General features: G+C 54.0%; 1 protein-coding gene across 3 annotated transcripts in view; it reads right to left on the minus strand.

Moving 5' to 3' along the window:
* Positions 1-22,626, minus strand: part of SBK1 (SH3 domain binding kinase 1) — a 64,462-nt gene that overhangs the window by 10,116 nt on the left and 31,720 nt on the right. The window contains exon 1 of one of the 3 annotated variants that reach the window (XM_003261492.4): positions 20,352-21,198. The exons of 1 other annotated variant lie outside the window; for it this stretch is intronic. The gene's annotated coding sequence lies outside the window, so the exon portion shown is untranslated. Of the gene's footprint in view, positions 1-16,726; positions 16,746-20,351; positions 21,199-22,626 lie in introns of those variants that run through there. One more of the 3 variants, XM_030799297.1, reaches the window with a different exon arrangement.

The raw sequence follows: 22,626 nt of genomic DNA on the forward strand, positions 1-22,626 counted from the left end.
CTGTGTTGTTCTCGTCATCATCACCGGCTTTCTCTCCGGCTGAGCAAGGGCGGGCGGGCATGGCTGGAGGCTGGGAGGGGGTGAGCACTCCATGAGCCCCGCATCCTCTCCCAGCCCAGCAGCTCCCTTCCAGGCCCCAAGCCTCTCCTCCTCCTCTGCCTTCCCCTTCACTCTCGGCACGACCCAGCCTCCCACTTCACACGGAGAGGAGGAACATCAGGAGAGAACTTCCTGGCCTCCCACCCAGCCCCAAACGGAGCTCCATCTGCACCGTCCTCTCAGCTGGCTCGGGAGGAAGGAGCCCTCCCCTCCCCGCCCTGCAGCCTGCTCCCATCCCTGTCTCCCCAGCCTCCTGCCTCCCTCCATTCATGAACCAGCTCATCTCCCCTGTCAGTAATTTTTTTTTTTTTAAGACAGGTCTCGCTCTGTCACCCAGGCTGGAGTGCAGTGGCGTGATCTCAGTTCACTGCAACTTCTGCATCCCGGACTCTGGCAATCTTCCCATCTCAGCCTCCTGAGTAGCTGGGACCACAAGGTGTGCGCCACCACACCTGGCTAATTTTTGTATTTTTTGTAGAGATGGGGTTTCACCATGTTGCCCAGGCTGGTCTTGAACTCCTGACCTCAAGCAATCCTCCAAAGTGCTGGGATTACAGGTGTGAGCCACCTCACCCAGCCTCCTGTCATTTTTTAAATTAAATTTTTTTAAAACAGGGTCTCGCTCTATTGCCCAGGCTGGAGTGCAGTGGTGCCCCCATGGCTCACTGAAGCCTCCAGCTCCTGGGTTCAAGCAATTCTCCCACCTCAGCCTCCTGAGAAGGTGGGGCCACAGGCATGTGCCACCATGCCCAGATAATTTTTTTCGTATTTTATTTATTTTATTTAGAGACAGAGTTTCCCTCTTGCTGCCTGGCACAATCTCGGCTCGCCGCAACCTCCACCTTCCGGGTTCAAGCAATTCTCCTGCCTCAGCCTCTCGAGTAGCTGCAATTACAGGCATGTGCCACCACGCCCGGCTAATTTTTGTATTTTTAGTAGAGACGGGGTTTCTCCATGTTGGTCAGGCTGGTTTCAAACTCCGACCTCAGGTGATCCACCTGCCTCGGCCTCCCAAAGCGCTGGGGTTACAGGCGTGTGCCACCGTGTCCGGCCCGTATTTTATTTTTTGTAGAGATGGGGTCTCACTTTGTTGCTCAGGCTGGTCTTGAACTCCTGGGCTCAAGCAGTCCTCCTGCCTCCGCCTCCTAAAGTGCTGGGATTACAGGCCTGAGCCACTGTACTTGGCCTCCTCGCCCCTGTTCCAACAGGACCTTCCTCTCCAGCAACTGTCTTTTCTTTCCTAGCTCATTTCCACCTAAACATGTGCCCTGGCCTCGCTCATTCCACAGTCCCCTCCACCAGAGGTAGGAACAATGCCAGGCCCAGAGAACCCGCTCCTGCATGCCCTTCCTCTCCACTCTAGCGTGCTGACCCAAACGCAGACATGCCACTTGCCACCACGTCTCCATGCAGTCCCAGCTCTGGGCTGGACAGCACTGGGTCTTTCCCGCAGCCACCAGCTGGGCTTACGTGGGGCGACATCTCCGCGTGATTGTCTTTCCCTGGTCTCAGGCTTGGAAAAATCTCTTCCAACCCCTGTGAAATGTCCACCCACCACCTGGGTGATGAGGCTTCCGGGTTAGAAAACCGAGGCGACCGTGGCAACACCAGCAGGGCGAGGCAAGGCTGCTTCTGTGCAGGCCTCCCCGGGGCCTGCGCGTCCTTGGGCCCTTTCTGTGTGGATTGTGGGGCTGTCCCCCAGGGGCTCTGATGAGCACGCAGCCCTCTTTGCCTCAAACTCCTCCCCACGCCCACCAGGGAGATGCTGGGCTGCTCCCCTGACCTACTTTTCCTGATGCGTGTGGAGTCCCCAAGGGCTGCCGAGGTGGGTGGTCCACGTGCATACAGCACACATATCCACATGTGTGCAATCCTCCCGCCTTGGGCTTTGGCCCTGCAAGGCCACCTCAGGCTGTTCTGTGTGCCCTGGGAGCTTAATTCGTGGCCACCAGTGGCTACAAGCCCGCCCTCCCTCCCACACCCAGGGACGGGATGCTTGGCTCATCTCTGCCCTCTGGCGTGTCTGCCTTGGAGTTGCCCTGGGAAGGGCTGGGCTGGATCAGGGACACAGCCCAGTGGGCTCAGTTTGGTCCCCATATGTTCCCCCCACTGTCAGGTTCAGCCCATGCTCTGACCACTACCCCACACTGCCTCTCTATGGCTTTATTTAATGCACTTATTTACTTTAATTTTTTTTTTTTTTTAGAAAAAGGATCTTTCTCTGTTGCCCAGGCTGGAGTGCAGATCATGGCTCACTGTAGCCTTGAACTCCTGGGCTCAAGCAGTCCTCCCATCTCAGCCTTCTTGTGAGTAGCTAGGACTGCAGGTGTGTGTTATGGTGCACAGCTAATTTTTTATTTTTTGTGTTTAGAGATGGGGTCTTGCTATGTTGCCCAGGCTGCTTTTAAACTCCTAGCCTGAAGCGATGATCCTGCCAAGCCACCGCCCCTGGCCTCTTTGAGGCTTTAGTGTCCTGTATTCTATCTCCTCGATTCCTGAAGAGTCTCTCCTGCCTGTTCCACCTCCCTACCGTGCCTCCTCATCGCCAGGTCTCACTCCTCCAGGAAGACTTCCCTGCTGCCCTCACACGTGCTGACTCCTGCCTCTGCTGAATAGCAAGATTCACAGGGGCTGCCTGTCCCTCTCTCAGGGCCCTTGTTGAATACCTCAGCTGTGTCCCTGTCTGCCCATCAACAAACCAAGAGCTCCCCAGGGGCAGGGGCTGGATAGGATTCACCCCTCTCCTGCATCCCTTTCCTGGTTCCCAGGGCTCAGCTTTGGGGGTCCCCCTACCGTCCCCTCCCTCCTTCTTCTCCTTCCACACCTCCCTCTCCCTTCAGGCCTTTTCTCCGCAAGGTGTCAGCAGGAGACAAGGAATTAATCCACGCGCCCATCCCTGCCTCTGCATCATCCACCAGGTACATGCTGCCTCTGACCCAGTTCTGACGCACGTGGCTTCGGAGGCACACGGGGAGCAGTGGGCCTTGAGGCTTGGCCTTGATCCTAATTTGCGCCACTTTTTTGCTGGGTGACCTTGAGCAAGTCACACCACTGCTCTGGGCCTCTGCTTCCCCATCCCTACAGTGAAGAAATAAAGTAACAACAATAATGGCACCAACATTCACACAGGACTTACCACCTGCCTGGCCGTTCTCAGGACCAATGCACTTAATCCTCACAAATATGAGGTAGGCATTATTGTTAGCTCCGCTTAAAAAAAAATAGAGACAGGGTCTCACTATGCTTCCCTGGCCGGTCTCCAATTCTTGGCCTCAAGCAATCCTCCTGCCTTGGCCTCTCAAAGTGCTGGGATTACAGGTGTGAGCTACAGCGCTGGCTTTTGAGATGAGGAAACAGGCACAGAGACTAGATAACTTGCCCAAGGTCACACAGCTAGCATTGGTATTGGCTCCAAAGCTGGTACCTTTCACTCCTGTACTTTCCCAAGGCAGGATGTTGGGAACATCGCACCCAGATTCCCCAGCCAGGTGGGGAAACTGAGGCCCAGAAGGGGGCCGAGTCTCAGTGGGAACTCGACCCTCAAAGTATTTCATCATTGGTCGTCCCTGCCTCCACTTGCAGGAGCAGCTGTGGATGTGATGGCTGTGAACTTGCCAGCACCAGGCAGCGGAGGCCTCTCTGACCTCTGTTCACGCTGGGCAGTCAGTGCCTCATCCACCCACCCTCAGGAGGGTGGAGGAAGGGCACACACACCTCACGCCTCAAGGGTGTGTCCTCACCGGCCCCGAGGGAGGCCTCCATCTGCCATCTGTGTTGCTGAGGGTGGGTGGGGGTCCCCCCCCGACTTCATGGCAGTAGTCACGGCTCTGCCACATGCTGGGAGGGCCACCGTGGTGGGGGAGGGTTTCCCAAGCAAGAAGCAACACTGAGCCGCCCACTACTTCCTGCTGGCGGTCGGCAAGCGTTGGCACCACCCTTATGAAACGACACCCAACTCATCGTCTGGCTCAGGCCTACTTTGGAGTCCTTGTTGCTCTCCCCACCAACACACACACGGATGCACAAGCATCCACACAGACACGCATGCACACATGCGCACACACACAGACACACATGTATACACAGACCTACGTGGTGTGGCCAACTTGGAAAAATTTCATTCATTGAGTCCTCACAAAACCCCTAAGAAGGGAGGGTGCTTCCTATTATTTTATTTTTTAAAGCATTTGCATTTGCTTGAGACGAGGTTTCCTCATTTTGCCCAGGCTGGTCTTGAACCCCCAGGCTCAAATGATCCTCTTGCCTCAGCCTCCTGAGTAGCTAGGACCACAGGCATGCGCCACCACGTCCAGCTTGAATTCCTATTTTGAAAAAACATCTTAATTGAGGTAGAACTTATACACCACCTAACTCCCATGGAATGCACAATGGAATGATTTGAGTAAACGTAAAGGGCTGTGCAGTCATCACCACAACCGAGTGATGCCTTCTATTTAACAGACAACAAAAGAGGCCCAAGAGGTGGATGATTTGCCCACAGTTATGACACAGACAGCCAACTGTCCCTCAGCAAGGCGTGTGTCCTCTCCTATACTACAAAGTCAGGCTGGAGAGCGGCCATCCAGCAGGGAACCACGTTGCCTCCCTTGCATCCAGGCCAGCCATGTGACTGGCTCCCCACTGGAATGTGCACAGAAGTGGTATGTGTGTCGCTGTCAGCCTGGGGCTTCAAAGGATAGGGGAAGGTTTATCTGCACTCTCTTCTTCTGCGGCTGGTTTGATGCAGAGGACTCCAAAACCCCAGAAGACGGTGGAGCCACAAGAGAAGAGGCACCTGGGTCCCCAGGTCACTGTGTGGAAAGCCTCCTGCTGTGGAGGATTGCCCGTCTGCATTGTTGTGGGAGCCACTGGGAAACCTCGATCATGTTTGGCCGCTGGGATATGGGGGCTTGTTTGTTACAGCAGCTGGCACTACCCCAATTCAAGGGTTATGCAGCTAGTAAGCAGAAGAGCTCAGATTTGGGGCTGCATGTGATGGCACCTGTAGTCCCACCACTTTGGGAGGCCGAGGTGGGAGGATTGCTTGAGGTCAGGAGTTCGAGGCTGCAGTGAGACATGATCACACCACTGTATTCCAGCCTGGAAAACAGAGTGAGGACCCCATCTCTATCAATTAAAAACAAAACAAAACACACACACACACACACACACACACACACACACACACCAAAGAACGCCAGGCACGATAGCTCGTGCCTGTAATCCCAGCAGTTGGATTGGGAGGTCAAGGCAGGTGGGTTGCTTGAGCCCAGGAGTTCAAGACCATCTGGGTAACATAGCAAGACCTCCATCTCTATCTACAAAGAAACAAAAAAATTAGCTGGGCATGGTGGCACATGCCTATAGTCCCAGATACTCGGGAGGCTGAGGTGAAAGGATCGCTTAAGCCTGGGAGGTCTCAACAGAGTGAGACCCTGTCTCAAAAAAAAAAAAAAAAAGAGCCCAAGCATGGTGGCTCACACCTGTAATCCCAGCAATTTGGGAGGCTGAGGCAGGCAGATCACTTGAGATCGGGAGTTTGAGACCAGCCTGGACAACATGGTGAAACCCCATCTCTACTAAAAATGCAAAAATTAGCCAGGCGTGGCGGTGGGCACCTGTAATCCCAGATATTTAGAGGGCTGAGGCAGGAGAATTGCTTGAACCCGGGAGGCGGAACTGGCAGTGAGCCGAGATCGTGCCATTGCACTCCAGCCTGGGTGACAGTGAGACTCCGTCTCAAAACAAACAAACCAGAGAGATTAGATTTGAACCTCAGTGTGTTCAACTCCCTGGAATGTGGCCAGAGGAGGTTAACCAGGACAGTGACAATACTGGGCACCAAGTGACAAGGACCCAGTTACAGAAGTGGGTGGAGAGTGACCAGCCTGTAAAGAGAAGATGACTTGTTCCTATCCTGCTCTGTGGGAGAATAATTACGCTGGCAAATATTTCTTGAGCATTTACTATATGCCAGGCATGGTGCTAACCACTGTGGATTAAATCTATTAGAAAATAAGCACAGCAACCCTGGGAGGTGGGTGCTACCTCACTATCCCCATTTTACAGGAAGAGATATTGCTATGGTTTTAATGTCCCCTCCAAAACTCATCTTGAAATTTATTTATTTATTTTTTCTTTTCTTTCTTTCTTCTTCTTCTTTTTTTTGAGACTGAGTCTCACTCTGTTGCCCAGGCTGGAGTGCAGTGGCATAATCTCAGCTCACTGCAACCTCCGTCTCCCGGGTTCAAGCGATTCTCCTGCCTCAGCCTCCCGAGTAGCTGGGACTACAGGTGTGAGCCACCACGCCCGGCCAATTTTTGTATTTTTAGTAGAGGCGAGTTTTCACCATGCTGGCCAGGCTGGTCTCTAACTCCTGACCTCAAGTGATCCACCCGCCTTGGCCTCCCAAAGTGCTGGGATTTCAGGTGTGAGCCATCACGTCCAGCCAATAAATGGTAATTTTTACTCTGTCATTTTAGAGACAGTGAAGCATAGTGGTTAAGCTTTTGGACACTGGAGTGATGGTGCCTGGATTTGAATCTTGGCTCTGCCGCCTATTGGATGGATGATCTTGAACAAGTGACATGACCACTCTGTGCCTCAGTTTCCACATCTGTGTATTGGGGTTAATAATAGTCTCTATGTCATAGGACATTGTGGGGATTAGATGAGTTCATTTACATGAGGTGCTTGGTACATAACAGGGGTTTCCTGTCAGCTATTTATCATCACTTTCCTCCCCGTTGGCATCATCAACCTATTCTAGCACCCCCAGCCTCTCTGTTCACAGCGGCCACTGTTACTCACGGCCACCCCCATCTGTACTGCACCATGCTGGGGCTGGGGCTGGGGCTGCTGGAGGGAGACAGCACCTTGCCCTGCAGATGCCCTGGCTTCTAGCCCAGCCCTGCCACTGACTTCCTTTGTAACTTTCGGCAAATCACTCTTCCCCTCTGGCCATCAGTCTCTGTGCCTGTAAAATGGGGCTAATGATACTTTGCGCAGGCCCTTGGGAAAATAGCTATATGCCTACAGGGTCACATTCAGGAAAGCCAAGATATAAAAAGTTACAATTTCCCAAACACGTAGAGAATTATTCACCCAGCGTTTGTCATACCCTGGCTAAGTGCTGGGAATAGTGAGATGAGGAAGGCACAGGGCTTGCTTTCAAGGAGCTCTTCGGTTTCTTGCTGGGTTGTTAATCCCCTTCAAGGCCTATTCAGGTGCCACCTCCTGATTTAGGAAGCCACACTGATCCCTATTGCCAGGGCCCTCCTTGGAAATGTTGGAGCCCTGACCATTGCCCTGGCCTCATGGTTATCTGTGTCCATATTTTATCTGCCTCTCTGATTTGTGGGCTCATTCCCACTTGTCTGTTGCATTGCTCTAACATAGGCACCCCATGCCAACACCCCGCACAGTGCCTGAGCCCGAATAGCTTGCAAGTTACATAAACTCAACTCAAACCAGCTGAATTAAGCCAAAAAGGAAGTATATTGATTCATGAAACAAATGTTCAAGAGTATAATTGGCTTTAGGCATGCTTGGCCCCAGAACTCAAAGTCATCGGAAATCTCTCCACCTTTCTCTCCTCTCTGCTTATATCTTTATTGCTTTATTCTCAAGCGGGCTGTCCCCTTCCCCCATGATGGAAAAGCCAGCCCACAGCAGCGGCACAGCTGTGTCCTGCAGCTTTGCAGCCCAGGGTGAGAGGGTCCCTCTTTCCTGCTGGCTCCAGCAACAGTCCTGGGGCTAGATCTCGGTGGGTCACCTTTGGTCACTTGTTCATCTCTGAACAAGTCACAGTGACCTAGCAGATGGGATCGATCTGCTGATTGGCCAGGCCCTCCCTGCAAAAGCATGGTGGAGACATCTCTTCCAAACTTCACAGGCAGAGACAGGGCCATTACTGCAAGGAAGAGAAACTGATGTGGAACAGAAAACACCACATGCCCATTCAAGAATCCACTGAAAATATGTAAGCAAGGCAAGGATTGGGTCAAATCTGGTTTTAAGACAGTTTATCTGACTATGTATATAAGAAAGATCAGGGCTGGGTGTGGTAGCTTACGCAATCCCAGCACTTTGGGAGGCTGAGGCGGGTGGATCATTTGAGGTCAGGAATTCAAGACCAGCTGGGCCAACATGGTGGAACATGTTGAAACATAGTCTCTACTAAAATACAAAAATTAGCCAGGTGTGGTGGCAGGCGCCTATAATCCCATCTACTCGGGAGGCTGAGGCAGGAGAATCACTTGAACCCAGGAGGCAGAGGTTGCAGTAAGGCAAGATTGCACCACTGCACTCCAGCCTGGACGACAGAGAAAGTCTCTCTAAAAAAAAAAAAAAAGAAAGAAAGAAAGAGAGAAAGAGAGATCGGGGCCAGGTGCAGTGGCTCACACCTGTAATCCCAGCACTTTGGGAGGCTGAGGCAGGCGGATCACCTGAGGTCAGGAGTTTGAGACCAGCCTGACCAACATGGTGAAACCCTGTCTCTATTAAAAATACAAAATTAGCCAGGTGTGGTAGCACACACCTGTAATCCCAGCTACTTGGGAAGCTGAGGCACAAGAAACACTTGAATCTGGGAGGTGGAGGTTGCAGTGAGCTGAGATGCACCATTGCACTCCAGCCTGGGCAACAAGAGCAAAACTCCATCTCTAAAAAAAGAAAAGAAAGAAAGAAAGACAGATCTGGCAGGGAGAAACCTTGAGGCAGGTGAGGGGTCATATGGAGGTGCAGAGAGTGGGCTCAGTCCTGCAGGCTAAGGGAATTCAGCTCTGGTCCCCTTGCCTCACAGAGAAGTAAAGTGAAGCAGGTGAGAGAGGTCAGAGGTGCTCAAGGCCTGAAGTTCCACCATATGGCTGCTGAGGTGGGAGGATCACTTGAACACGGGAGGTGGAGATTGTAGTGAGCTGGGATGGTGCCACTGCACCCCAGCCTGGGTAACAGAGTGAGACTCTGTCTCAAGAAAAAAAAAATTACCATTTATTTTCTCAGTGTGCTGAGGCTTTACATTGCTGCTGTCAATCAATCTTCACGGCAGCCCCATTTTACAGATAAGGACACTGAGGATCAAAGGGTTAAGCAACTTGCCCGAAGTCACTCAGCTCCTGAGTGGCAGAGCCAGGAACTGAACCCTGAACGTCCCACCGCTGTATCTCCCCTTCTCTATTCTCGGTCTCTGGTTCCCAGTGCCAGGCCTCTCTCCAGCTCCACTGTCTTCAGCACCACAGGCGTGGACAGCACCAAGGTCTGTCCGGTATTAAGTGCGAGGCTGGGGGAGGTTCCAGGGGGATAGGGAGCCAGGCACGGGGGAAATGCCGCAGAACTGGAACCCAGGCCCCCAGGGCTGGAAAGGCATATATGGATGTACTACCATTCATTTGACCAAACTCTGAATGACAGACACTTGGGTCGTGGCTAACCTTTTGCTATTACTGTAAACAATGAGTAGCCTTGTACAGAAGTCATTTTGCCATGTGCAGGTGAGTCCGTATGATAAAGTCTAGAAATAGGCTTGCTAGGTTAAAGGGTGAGTGTGTTTGGAATTTCTGGAGAGTGCCCAACCCCCCCCCATCCCACCCCACAGAGCTGTGGCACTGAACCTCTCCCAGCCACGTAGGAAGGGGCTGCTTCTTGGTGAAACACAGCAGCTGTCACTAGCTCCCTCACCCTCTCTGGGCCTCAGTGTCACTTTGGGACATGGCCAGACAGTCCCATGTAGTTAACATGCTACCTTGCAATGGGGGAAAATAGTGGGTGTGGTAGCTCATGCCTATAATCCCAGCACTGTGGAAGGCCAACAAGGGAGGATCACTTGAGCCCAGGAGTTCGAGACCAGCCTGGGCAACATGGTGAAATCCCATCTCTACAAAATTTTTTTTGAAAAGCAGGCAGGAGTGGTGGCATATGCCTGTAGTTCCAGCTACTCAGGAGACTGAAGTGGGAGGATTTCTTGAACTCAGGAATTCGAGGCTGCAGTGAGCTATGATTGTACCACTGCACTCCAGTCTGGGTAACAAAGCAAGACCCTGTCTCGAAAAAAAAAAAAAAAAAGAAAAGAAAAGAAAAAGAAAAAAGAAATGGTGAGAAGTAAGAACAGGTTTCTCATTTGTATTTGCATAAAATAACTCAAGAATAAACATTAGACATTAGCAAGGTGCTTAGCCACCTCAGCACCCAACCTGGTCACTCTCCACTCACTCCCACCTCTCTGAGCCATCATCAGTCACCTCTCAGTTACCACAGTAACCTACTAACTGGTCCCTGCCTCCAAGCCCTCTCAACACAGCTGCCAAGGAGCATTCCCTTACTCCCAGGCTCAGCAGCCTCTACTGGCTCTCATTGTGTTCCAAAGCCCTTTACCATGGCCCTCCATTTACCCTTTGGCCCATCTCCTCCCCATCTTCTCCCTCCCTCTGCTCAACATGCTGGTCCCCCTATTGTTCCCTGAACATGCCAGCCCCTGTCTGGTGGCAAGTCCCTCTGCCTTCCCCTAGATATCCACAGCACAGCTCATTTCCTACAAGTTCTGTTCAAATGACAAAATGACACCTTCTCAACCAGGGTTGCCCTACTGCACTCCCGACCCCCCATCCCCTGCTCTATTTTTTTCCTGGTAGGATGTATTGCTTTCTCATGTATTATATAATGTACCAACTTCTGACATCTATTATGACTGTCTTTTCCTCACTAGAACTTAAGCAGCTGGAGGGCAGGGATTTTGCTGTCTGGTCTTGTTCACTGCTGTATCCTCCAGCTGCTAACATGTGCCTGGAGTATAGAAGGCACTTAATAAATGTTTGTTGAATAAATGAATTAACTTCTAAGAAGAATGGCAGGAACTGGGTGAAAAGCGGTAGGGTAGGCATGAAAATTCCTACCGGGTACAATCCAGTTGGGTCTGGGGAGTAAAAGGAACCAGGAGACCAGACAGTGCCAGAGGAAAGTGCCAGGGACGGGTTGCACCTGCCTGCCCACCTGCCTGGCACCCCCAGAGAAGGGCCAGAGGAGAACAACTGCCCCCTGAATTCCCACAGCAGGCCAGTCTGTGCTCAAGAAGGGGGGAGGAATCTGGAAGCCCCCTTCACACCCTGCCCAGAGTGGAGGTGTCCATGTCCCGAGGTGGGTGTACCAGCCTGGCTCTCTGCCTTGTAACACCTTCCCTGAAGGATGTCCCCGACCTTCACCTTTGTTTACTCCAGTGTAGAAATCTGTTCACCTGTGGAATCTCCTATTCACTGCCAGAGGGTGGGGGCCACCAAGCCAGGCTAGTGAGGTGCTTGGAAAGACTCTGGCCTCTGCTGTTGGTCCCAGGGAGCCCTGGTCAGCCCCGGCCAGCCCCTCCTTCTCTCCAGTTTTCCAGTGTGTGAAATGAGCTAAGCTAGTAGTTCTGCCTTCATGGGGCACCATGAGGCTCAGGACCTTCTTCCCTGAAAAATGTCCCATGTAGTACATGCATACTTCTACACACAACAGCAGGGACAGGGCTCCTGGGAGCCCACAAGCCTCTAGATAAGGCCTCTCCCTCCTCTTGGTCCTCAACACAAATACAGACCCCAGCAAGCATTCTATTTCGGCTCACAAAGAGAAGGAGGAGGAGAATATTCTCAAATCCCCTCCTTGTCTTCCCTTCGGGGTATAAATCCTGGCTCCATCCCTTCTTAGCTGTGTGACCTTGGGCAGTTTGTGCCACCTGCCTAAGCCTCAGTTTGCCCATCAGTAAAATGGGGTTGAGAATGCTCATTTAACAGGATGGGGCACAAAGTGGGTGTCAGTAAGAAGTTGCTGGTCAGAGGGGCCTGGACCTTGGATCTGTCATTGACTCTGCAGGTGAGCCTGGGGAAGGCCTTCCACTCACTGTGTCTTGGTTTTCTGTTCTGTAGATGGAGGCCATTTGGCTCTGCTGGATCTCACCCCTGAACCCACTTGAGCCAGAAGGCACTGTAGGGATCACCTGACCCTGCTCCTCCACCTCCCACATGAGGAGCCTGGGAGGAAGAGTCCAGACTTTCCCGAGACCAAGCTGCAGACACTTGGACATTCTTCCTCACTGCCCTCCCCACCAGGGGCAGCCTGGGGTTCCCGGGGCTGTGAACTCCTGTTTGGCTCTGGCCTCTGCCTCAGCCTCCCCTCCCAGCTGGTGCACAGTCCGCCCCTTCTCGGGGCACATCTTTGGTGGCTATTAATAGCTTGTGACGCTGCCTTCCTGCAGCTGGTGCCCAGAGCTGGAACAGGCTCTCCAGCCTCTCCTGCCCTCCCCAGTGAGGCACTGTGGGAGGCAGGGGCCCTGGGTCCTATCCTCCTGGCTACTGGAGGGTGCAGGGCCCGGGGCAGCCCCCGGGGGTATGGGATAAGCTAGGGAGGTCTTCCCAGCTTGGCTGCCTTGGTGAGGCAGGTGGCTCAGCACTCAGGGATATCAACAGGAGTAGAGGATGCTGGGCATGGTAGGTGCCCACCACTGGCTGAAAGGCAGGGGGACTGGGCTGAATGTCTACCAGTGGACAAGTGGTGGTCTCTGGCGAGATGGCTGGGTGAGCAGAGGCCCCAGAAGAGATGGGCCCTTCTCCAGCTGCAGCCCTCACCTCCTTCGCCTCCCTGAGCTCCTAGACTGGGATGGACTGAAGACAGCCCAGCCTAGGAGCCTGCAGTCCAGGTTCAGGCTTTCACCGCCATTTCTCACCTGGAAGCTTTGGATCTGCCACTTACTGTCTCCATGGCCCCATTTCCCCATCCTCAGTAAAGTGAAATAATAAAACAACAGTGCAGGTTAGGGTATTACTAGTAATAGCCAACATTTATGAGCCACTGAAAGTATAAGCACTGTATATATATTGACTCATTTCAACCTCATGACAATCTCAGGAGAAGCTATTATTATTCCCCTTACATCCTTTACAGCTCAGGAAACTGAGACTCTGAGATAGGAAGCTTGGCTGGGCACAGTGGCTCACACCTGCAATCCAAGCACTTTGGGAGGCTAACGCGGGAAGACGGCTTGAGCCTAGGAATTCAAGATGAGCCTGGGCAACATAGCAAGACGCCATTCCTATAAAAAATTAAAAAAATAATGAGTCGGGCATGGTGGCATGCGCCTGTGGTCCTAGCTAGTCGGGAGGGTGAAGCAGGAGGATCACTTGAGCCTGGAAGGTCAAAAGTGCCATGAGCTGTGATGATGCCACTGCACTCCAGCCTAGGCAACAGAGTGAGATCCCATCTCAAACAAAAAAAAGAAAAAGAAAAAGAAAAAGAAAAAAAAAAGAGAGATAGGAAGCTTAAGTGATGTGTCCCGTGTCACACAGCTAAGAAGTTACGTAGAGATTATCTATCTGGCTCCAAAATATTCAATAAGTATTTGTTGAGCACCTACTATGTACTTGGTACTATTTTTGGGTCTGGAATACATTCGTAAACCAAACAAACTGTCCTGCCCTCAAAGAGCTCATATTCTAGTTTGGAGGCACACAGTGACAAAGAGGAGCAGGAGATGTGTGTCAGGCAGTGAGAAGTCCTCAAGGAACAGCAGAGCAGGGAAAGAGGCAAGGGAATTGTGGGTAGGAGGCCAGCCCATGGAGAAGGCTGCATGCACATGGGCACTGTGGCAGGCGGGCTCTCCTGGCAGAGGGCACTGTGTGAAGGCCTAGAGGTGGGATCTGCTGTGTGCACAGGGATAAGGGAGTGAAGGGCAGGAGATGAGAGCAGAGGTGAGAAGGGATGGCTGTTGTCATTCGGGGCCTCCGAAGCCATGGGGGGGACCTGACTTCCACTCCGAGTGGGATGCACTCCAAACCCCAGACCTGAACAAACCCTTCCTGAAGCCAACCTGGCCTGGAGAAGTGAAAAGTGACAGTGTCAACCTGACCCGACCAGACTCAGAAACTCCGAGGCCAGCTGTGGCAGCGTTGCACACTGTCCTTGGAGTGGTGCTGAGGAGGGGGTGGGGGAAGCTTAGAGGTTTCTCGGGGAGGCCTGGGGCCAGAGCTGCAGATTCCTCCCTGGCACAGTTCTCACTGCCATGGCCCCATGTAAGTGGAAGTGCAGGGCAGGAAATCTAGCCCTGGAGCTCAGGCAAGGTCCCATCAGGTCCATTTCACTGGCCTTGGCTCGTGGACCATGTGTGAATGGTATCAAGGGAGGCAGACTCTTCCCTAAATCCCAGCTACGGAATCTTGAGGAAACACCTTCACCCATACACCTCCAGTTTTTCCATCTGTAAAGATGGGGCTAACTTTCCCTTTCTGCTCAGGGCTTTGAGGACTTATATGAACAACAAACCCTTAATGGGTACGGGGTGCCATTCACGGCACTTTACATTCATTCTCTTACTCCTCACAATGACCCGAAGAGGCAAGTACTAATATCATCCCCCTTTTTTATAGATGAGGGACCTAAGGCACAGAGAGATTAAGCACCTTGTCCAAGGTCACACAGCTGAATCTAGGGATTGTGTTTTTTACCACTAAGCTGTGTTATCTGCGCGCCCCATTGCACCTCCTGGAGACACCTAGGGTCAGGGCTGGCAGGCACCTGAGCTCCCAAGGTGGAAAAGTCTCCTCTCTGCAAGGCCTTGAGCCCTGGCTCAGAAAGTCACAAATTATGCTCATGGATAGGTAAACCCCTTCCGGCTATGGTGGGGAGCCCTAACAAACCCAGAAAAGCTGTCCTGGAGGCAGTGGGGGCCCAGTGCTGTGCAGCCTCTCTGGGCCCAGATCAGGAGGAAGAGGATGGTCCCCTCCAGCCCCACCCCTGCCCTGTCTCCCAGCCCCTTGGGGCCATCCCAAAGCCCAGAGGCAGTTGGAACATCCTCGGCCCCTCTGGTGGTTGCCTAAAGCCACGGGGAAGGAGTGCTAGTGCAGTGGGAGGTCACACTAGTTCCCTGGGCTTGGATCAGCTCATTTGCATACCCCGGCAGGGAAGGCCAGAGCAAACACTTAAGCAGCAGGCCCTGCTCAAGCGCTTCATCTGCAACAGATCCACTTAATCCTCACAACGACTTTAGGAAGTGGCAGCTATTATTGTCTCCATTCTACGTCAGAGGAAACTGAGGCCCAGGAGACAACTGACCTGCCCAAGGTCATGCAGCCAGAGAATGGTGGAGGTGGGCTTCAAACCCGGGCACTCAGACACTGGCTTCACACAAACCTTTTGTGGCCCATGGAGCTGGGTGCAAATCCTGACTCTGGGGTTAACATGGTGCTGTCCTCGGGGCTAAATGAGAAATCGCCGTCCAGCACTGAGCACTTGACACTAAGAGATGTTCCACTGCTTCCTCTCCAATCCTGACATTACATGGTTTCCCAAGGTGGGGATGAGCTGGACCTGTCCTCTCTCCAGGTGTGGCCAAGCAATGGTGGGGCAATGGGAGGGTGGCTGGGGAGGAGAGGACACTTTAACTGGCCTTTCCAGGCCTAGCTGCCACTGCTTCCTGAGACCTGAAAGGGGGAGCAGGAGGCGAGCCAGAGTAGGGGTGGTTTGGGGAAGACTTTGGCCTGGGACCCATCCTCCTGGGGCAGAAAGTCTCCAGGAAACTCTCCAGCAGAAGGCAGCAGGCGCCTCACGTGGAAAGCATAGGCTGGGAAGGAGGAGGGCTTTACCCACAAAATCACAGTCCCAGCCCTCAGGCAGAGTGCTAGGAGAGGCTCAGGAAGGGCCTCCACCCTCACTCACACCCGGGGCAGGGGCAAGCTCCACTTCACAATGCTATCCTGCCTCTCAGAGACCCCTTCCCTTTCTTGAGGACAGAACCAGAAGCCTCTGCCTCCCTAGACCAGCTCCCAAGGAAGCGTAACTGTGGAGGCTCAGTCACCCACCTGCCGACGCCCCATTTAATAAGGGCCAACAGTTAGTGAGCACTTTTGATATGGGATACCCTGTCCTAGGTCCCTTTCATTCTTTAGCCTGCTTAATCCCCCTGATGATCCTACAAGATAGTGTTATCCCTCTTTTACAGACAAGGGCATTGAGGCCCAGAAAGGGTAAGTGCCTTGCTGAAGGTCACAGAGCAGTTCAGTGAGCTTCAAGCCCAGGCAGAGTCCAGAGCCTGAGCTCTCCACCATGGTGCTCTGGAATCTCCTTTGACCTCAGGTTGCTGGAGACCTGTGTTCAGAAAAGGGGTGCACTCCCTTCTAGAGCTGTGCCCAGTGACAGCGCCTGCTGCTGGCCCCTGGCCCAGCTACTCCACAATGCCCATCAGTTTCATTTCTGTTCAGGAAATGTCAACTTTTGTTTCTGTTTTTTTGAGACGGACTCTCAGTCTGTCACCCGGGCTGGAGTGCAGTGGCACAATCACGGCTCACTGCAACCTCTGTCACCTGGGTTCAAGAAATTCTCCTGCCTCAGCCTCCCTAGTAGCAGGGATTACAGGAATATGCCACTGCACCTGGCTAATTTTTTGTATTTTTAGTAGAGACAGGGTTTCACCATGTTGGCCAGGCTGGTATCAAACTCCTGACCTCAAATGATCCGCCTGTCTCAGCCTCCCAAAGTGGTGGGATTACAGGTGTGGGCCACTGCACCCAACCAATATTTTTTAGTAACTCCTATAATTAGGCCCCCAGCTCTCCTGCCTGACCAAAACTTAGATCAGCTTGGACTTAGTCCTAGAAAGTTGGAAGAAACTTACAGCTGCAAGAAGCTTTCATCCAATTCTTCTGTGGACAGAGGGGTGAACGGAACCCTGGACAGCAGCCCCGCCCCAAGAGTCCTGAGCAAGACCTGCACCTAGAACCAGGTCAGGAGGGGAAGGGAAAGACTCAGGTTTGCTGTCCCTGGGACACATGGGGCAAGTGAGACAGAGAAAACAGGTTTTGGGTTGCTGGATGTCACTAAGTTCAGGGGTAAGGGTGCAAGATGGGATCAAGAGTGGAAAGTGGAACCAGGCTGGAGAAGTTCAGGCTCACTTCACCACGTAGCCCTTAAGACCCTGGATGGACACTATTCTGTGCACGTTCTAACTTGACCATGGGGGTGGGAGGGAACACCCATGAGTGCAGAACACACACAGACGAAGGTCGCCCACTGAACAAAGATTTTTTGGGCTGTGCGTGGCGGCTGATGCCTGTAATCCCAGCATTTTGGGAAGCTGAGGCAGGTGGATCACCTGAGGTCAGGTGTTCGAGACCAGTCTGGCCAACGTGGGGAAGTCTCATCTCTACCAAAAATACAAAAATTAGTTGGGTGTGGCCGGGTGTGGTGGCTTACGCTTGTAATCTCAGCACTTTGGGAGGCCGAGGCGGGTGGATCACGAGGTCAGGAGTTCAAGACCGGCCTGGCCAAGATGGTGAAACCCTGTCTCTACTAAAAATACAAAAAATTAGCCAGGCATGGTGGCGGGTGCCTGTAATCCCAGCTACTCTGGAGGCTGAGGCAGAGGATTGCTTGAACCCGGGAGGTGGAGGTTGCAGTGAGCTAAGATTGTGCCACGACACTCCAGCCTGGGCGACAGAGCGAGACTCTGTCTAAAAAAAAAAAAAAAATTAGTTGGATGTGGTGGTGGGCATCTGTAATCTCAGCTACTCAGGAGACTGAGTCAGTTGAATCACTTGAACCCGGGGGGCTGGAGGTTGCAGTGAGCCGAGATCTCGCCATTGCACTCCAGCCCGGGCGACAAGAGCGAAACTCTGTCTCAAAAAAAAAAAAAGATTTTTCTGGGCCTGCAAACCCAGATGCCAGCATCGTGGGCCAGGAGGTGACCTAAGGGAGCGAATGGGCTGCCTGGGGGTGGACTGGAAGGCATGGGCCCTGTCTAAAGAAGGTGGTCATTCTCCCGCTGTGGCCTGGGGTTGCCACATCATCTGATTTTTCAAGAAGATCCAAAAATCAGCTTTTGTATGTGAAATTGCCTCCCCCCCAACTTTTTTTTAGCACTAACAACAAAGGCAAACATGTAAAATACACTGGACCAACAAAAATCGTCTATAGGCTGTATTTTACAGCACGTGCCCTACCATACGCTGGGCTCTGAATTAGACAATGTTGATGCAGTGTGGACAAGACAAACCTGGTTCCCATCTCCTGTAGCTGAGTCTAGATGTGGAAACAAACTCTCACTGCACATGTAGACACACGCCACTACCTCCAAGCCACCAAGCCACCAACCAATCAAATTCAGCTCTCTACTATGTGCCAGCTCAGGTCAGCTCAAAAAGGGAGGTGGAGGCAGAAAACTGCTCCGGAGCCATCCTAGAGTGGGGCTTTTCAGGTCAGCGGAAGAGCACGTGACGGAGGGAGAGAATTAGAGGACACAGAGGAGATGGGCTAGGAGAGGTGGTTTAGGGCCAGGCTGCAGTCCAGAGACTGTCTGGACTCAGCGACTTGATTCTAGACTCAATGGGGAGCCACTGCAGGTTAGGGAGGAGGGGAGGTCTTGCTCCTTGTCCTCCTCTGGCCTCCTCACAGTTTGCCCTGGTCACAGTGACTCAAATTTCTGCTCTTCAGCCTCTGGTTCCACTGCCTTGCCTGTGGGGTGTGTGACAAAGCCCCCACTGGGGAGAAATGAACTCCTTCAGCAATGGGTAGAGCAAACCCCTGGATGCTTGTCCTGCCCAATTTCGATCTCCATCCGCCCTTCAAGCTGCAGAGAGGCTCACTCTCTGTCATTTTCTCTGGGAAGTGCCACACGCTTGCCCAAGGTCACTCAGTCTTCAGGGCACCTGATTCCCCCCACAGCCTGTGCTGAAGGTGGCTGCCTCAACTGTCCTGAAATTGGCAGAAGGGGCTGCCAGAGGTTTGCCCACATCAAGTGCCCCCCACCCTCTTCTCCTGCTGGTCACATCCTCACCCTTGGGTCAGTGACAGCAGCAGGTGGGGGTGGGGGCACTTGGTGCTGGGAAGCTGGGAGATGAGGAGTCAGCCACCCAGGCTCAGGGCTCCCAAGGCTGTGGCAGGACAGGGATCAGGTACTTCAGGTGTAGGGTCAAGAATCTGTCAGCTGGACCTGGCCAGGTCCATCTCAACAGGCCCAGTGGGATGTACTCAGGGGTCTGATGATCAGGAGACATCAAGAAAGGAGATAGGAATGAAGTGGGGAAAAGGACCCTGACTCTAGTGCATGGTCCATCACAGACATTGGTGAAAGGTTTGTTGAATGAATAAGTGAAGGAGCTACTGGCAGGGCTAGCTGTACCCTGGGTCCCGCCTTCCCGAGCCTCAGTTTGCGCACCTATCAAATGGGTCCAGCATCACTGCTTGTCTGCAGAAGGCTCAGAGGGAAGAGATTAGGGGAACTCCCAGCAGCCCAGAGTGTGTTCCTTCCATGCAATCCGGCCCCTTCTCAGGATCTCTGATTCAGGATTTCAAGGTACAATGTCCCCTAGGGCCTCTCGGCTCCCCATATGCGGTAGAGCCTGGGGTTCCGGACCTCACTGAGGGCCAGGCTGGGGTACGGCCGTGTATACCACCTGGAAAGCCACAGCGAGACCCTGGAATTGGCCCTTGGTTGTCTGGGACACATTGAGCCAACTCTTGGTTTAACCTGGGTGTTCTCCAGGTTAGGAGGGGAAGGGAAGGACTTGGGTTGCTGTCCCTGGGACAAATGGGAACAGAACGGTGCCCTGACCTGAAATGGCTTCTTCATCTAGGCTACCTCTCCTCCCCAGAAACTAGAGCCTCACTTTGGGGGGTACTTACTCCCTCCCTGTCCCACAGGGAGTACAAAGTATGGTCTAGGTAAAGACCCCCAATGTGGCCTGGGTCGGGCAGCGGAGTCACAGGGAAGATGCGATTCCCATTCATACGCTCAAACACACCCCTTCCCCTCACTCTCACAGACAAAGACACACACCCGAAGCCCCAGCCATCACCCAGGGCCACATAAGGCAGCCCCCCTCACCTGTGGGCACCCCCAAATTTTCCCCTCTCGAGGGGACTTCACTAGAAGCTCAGCTTGGCCGTGGGGGAGGGGTATTCACACTCCAAGGACCTGGGGTCCAACCTCCAGGCTCGCGGCTTCTGGGGGGGGACTCTCCGCCCTCTTCCCCCCTCTCCATGGCACAACGGGCTCCACCACCACTCCCCCGTGGGGCCGGGGAGCTGCGCCCGAGCCTCAAGGCTAGGGAGTGGGGTGGGGGAAGGGAGAGGAGGAGGGGGCGGCTCCTCCAAGCGAGACACAAAGAGACGTCCTTCAGCCTCGGCTCCATGGCGACGCTGGGGAAGGGGGAGCGCGCAACCCGATACTTCCTTCCCCACCTGCAGGGCTATGGGGACCTCGGTGGCCATTGACCTGCCGCCCCTCACTGGGCCCAGCTTACCTGGGCTGGGGCCGCGGGGACGCCGCGGCAGGGGGCCTGGGCGCCGTCGCGGTCTTCGTCTGCCCGGCCCCGGGGGCTCAGGGCGCCGCGACCATGGACCGGGGTGCAAGCGGTGCCGCCAGGGGCTCAGTCGCCCCAGTCCTGGAGCTTTGGAGGGGGGGGTCCCCGAGGCTTCTTGCTGGTGAGAGTGTCTCTTGCTGTCCCCGGCTGCCTAGATTTGGGATTTCTGTGTACCGGAGTTGGGGGGAATTGGGATCCCCTGATCTAGGGGCGTTCTGGCTGGGTCTTCTTGTCTTGAGGTGTGGAGTTGTAATGACCGGATCTTGGGAGGGGGGTTCTCGCAATCCCGGCCTGGGGGCACTGCGTTCTAGGTCTTGGGGGGGGCCCAGACTGAGGAGGGGGAGTCCTTGCGGTGCCGTAGGGGGCTCGCTCTCTTCTAAATACCGAGGAAGTCTCCGCTTTCCCCGCAGGGGAGTCGCTCCGTGTCGGATCCGGGAGGGCCCCCCCTCTTCCCCGAGGCTCGCTGGATCCTGGATGTGGAAGGGGGCTCCCCGCGCTCCTCGGCTGCGGGGGCTTTACTGGGTCCCGGCCACCGGCGGGCGCTGGAAGCCCCTCAGCCGCTGGGGGGCTCGGTCGCCGCCGCTACGAGCAGCCCGGCCCTGCGCTCCCGGCCCCCGGCCTGGCCCGGGCTCCGGCTGCGGCTCCGGCTCGCGCTCCGCCTGGTGCTCGGGCCCCGGCCCCGGCGCCCGCCCGGGCTGCGCTCCATCGCGGCATCGCGGCTCCGCCCTCCAGCCCGCGCGCACCTGCCCGCCCGGCCCGCAGCTCCGCCCTCCGGCTCGCGCGCCGCCGCCCGCCCCTTTGTCCGTCCCGCTCGGCGCGCGCCCGCCCTCCCGCCGCGCGCCGCGGGGCGCAGATTCTCCCCGCGCGGCGCCCCCACCCCCTTCCGGCCGCGCTGGGTCCTAGCGCCGGTGGCTCCCGAGCTGGCTCCCACCCCCCACCCCTCAGCCACCCCCTTCCTTTTCTAGGTCAGAGCCCACGAGGGGGCGAGAACGAGGTTACAGAGGACTCGAGGGAGTCTGAGAGGGTCACCTGGTCCAGCTTTCTGGGCCCTGCGGGACCAGACTGCCCCAGACTGTCCCGGTCTGTGCTTGTGGGGCGGAGCCTGTGTCTGTTTGAAGGAGGGAAAACAAATCCAGGTTCTGCATTCGGATATGCATTTCATTCATCCATGCGTCCGCCTGTTCCTCCGCCTGCCTGCCTGCGCTTCCATCCATCCATCCGTCCGTCCATCCATCCATCCATCCATGCATCCTATTTCCAGCGAGACCTCAGAGAACTCACAGTCTTCTTAGGGAAGAGGTCATAAACTTGGGCCTGGGTGGATGCCCTATCCAACTGAGGTCGCCTTTGCGATCCTTGTTGCAAATAGCCGGTGACTAGTCCAGGAGTGCAGCTGGGAGGAACTGCTCGCCAGATAGAAGGGAAGAAAGGAGATTCTAGGCAGAGGTAGCAGCAGGTGTAAGGGATGTTGCATTGTCTGTTTGATAACCGGAAATTGGTGGCCTGGATGAAGTGGGTGGATGAGGACAGAGATGAGATACGGACAGCGTGTCCTTCCAGGCCCTGTTCTTTCTCCTCCCTGCAGCTCACTCTTTCCCTAGTGAGAAAGCCCCCACAGGACGCCTTCCCTATTTCTTTTGTTTTTTTTTAGCTTCAAGCTTCAAAAGCATTTCTTTTTTATTTTATTATTATTATTATTATACTTTAAGTTTTAGGGTACATGTGCACAATATGCAGGTTTGTTACATATGTATACATGTGCCATGTTGGTGTGCTGCACCCATTAACTCGTCATTTAGCATTAGGTGTATCTCCTAATGCTATCCTTCGCCCTCCCCCACCCCACAACAGTCCGCGGTGTGTGATGTTCCCCTTCCTATGTCCATGTGTTCTCTTTGTTCAATTCCCACCTGTGAGTGAGAACATGCGGTGTTTGGTTTTTTGTCCTTGCAATAGTTTGCTGAGAATGATGGTTTCCAGCTTCATCCACGTCCCTACAAAGGACATGAACTCACCATTTTTTCTGGCTGCCCCTATTTCTTCTAAGTTTTTGATCAGGCTGTTTTCTCAACCCAGCGTAATCCTCCCAGCCACTCCAACTGTTTCCAGAGCTTAGGAGACAGGGATTGCAAACTCAAGTACCTACAGGCGCAGACATGAGCGACTGGGGTCGTGTGTAAAGTGATAGAGAGGGTGGAAAAGAGGGGAACCGGAT

Source organism: Nomascus leucogenys, chromosome 2 (genome assembly GCF_006542625.1).
Source record: "Nomascus leucogenys isolate Asia chromosome 2, Asia_NLE_v1, whole genome shotgun sequence".
NCBI lineage: Eukaryota > Metazoa > Chordata > Mammalia > Primates > Hylobatidae > Nomascus > Nomascus leucogenys.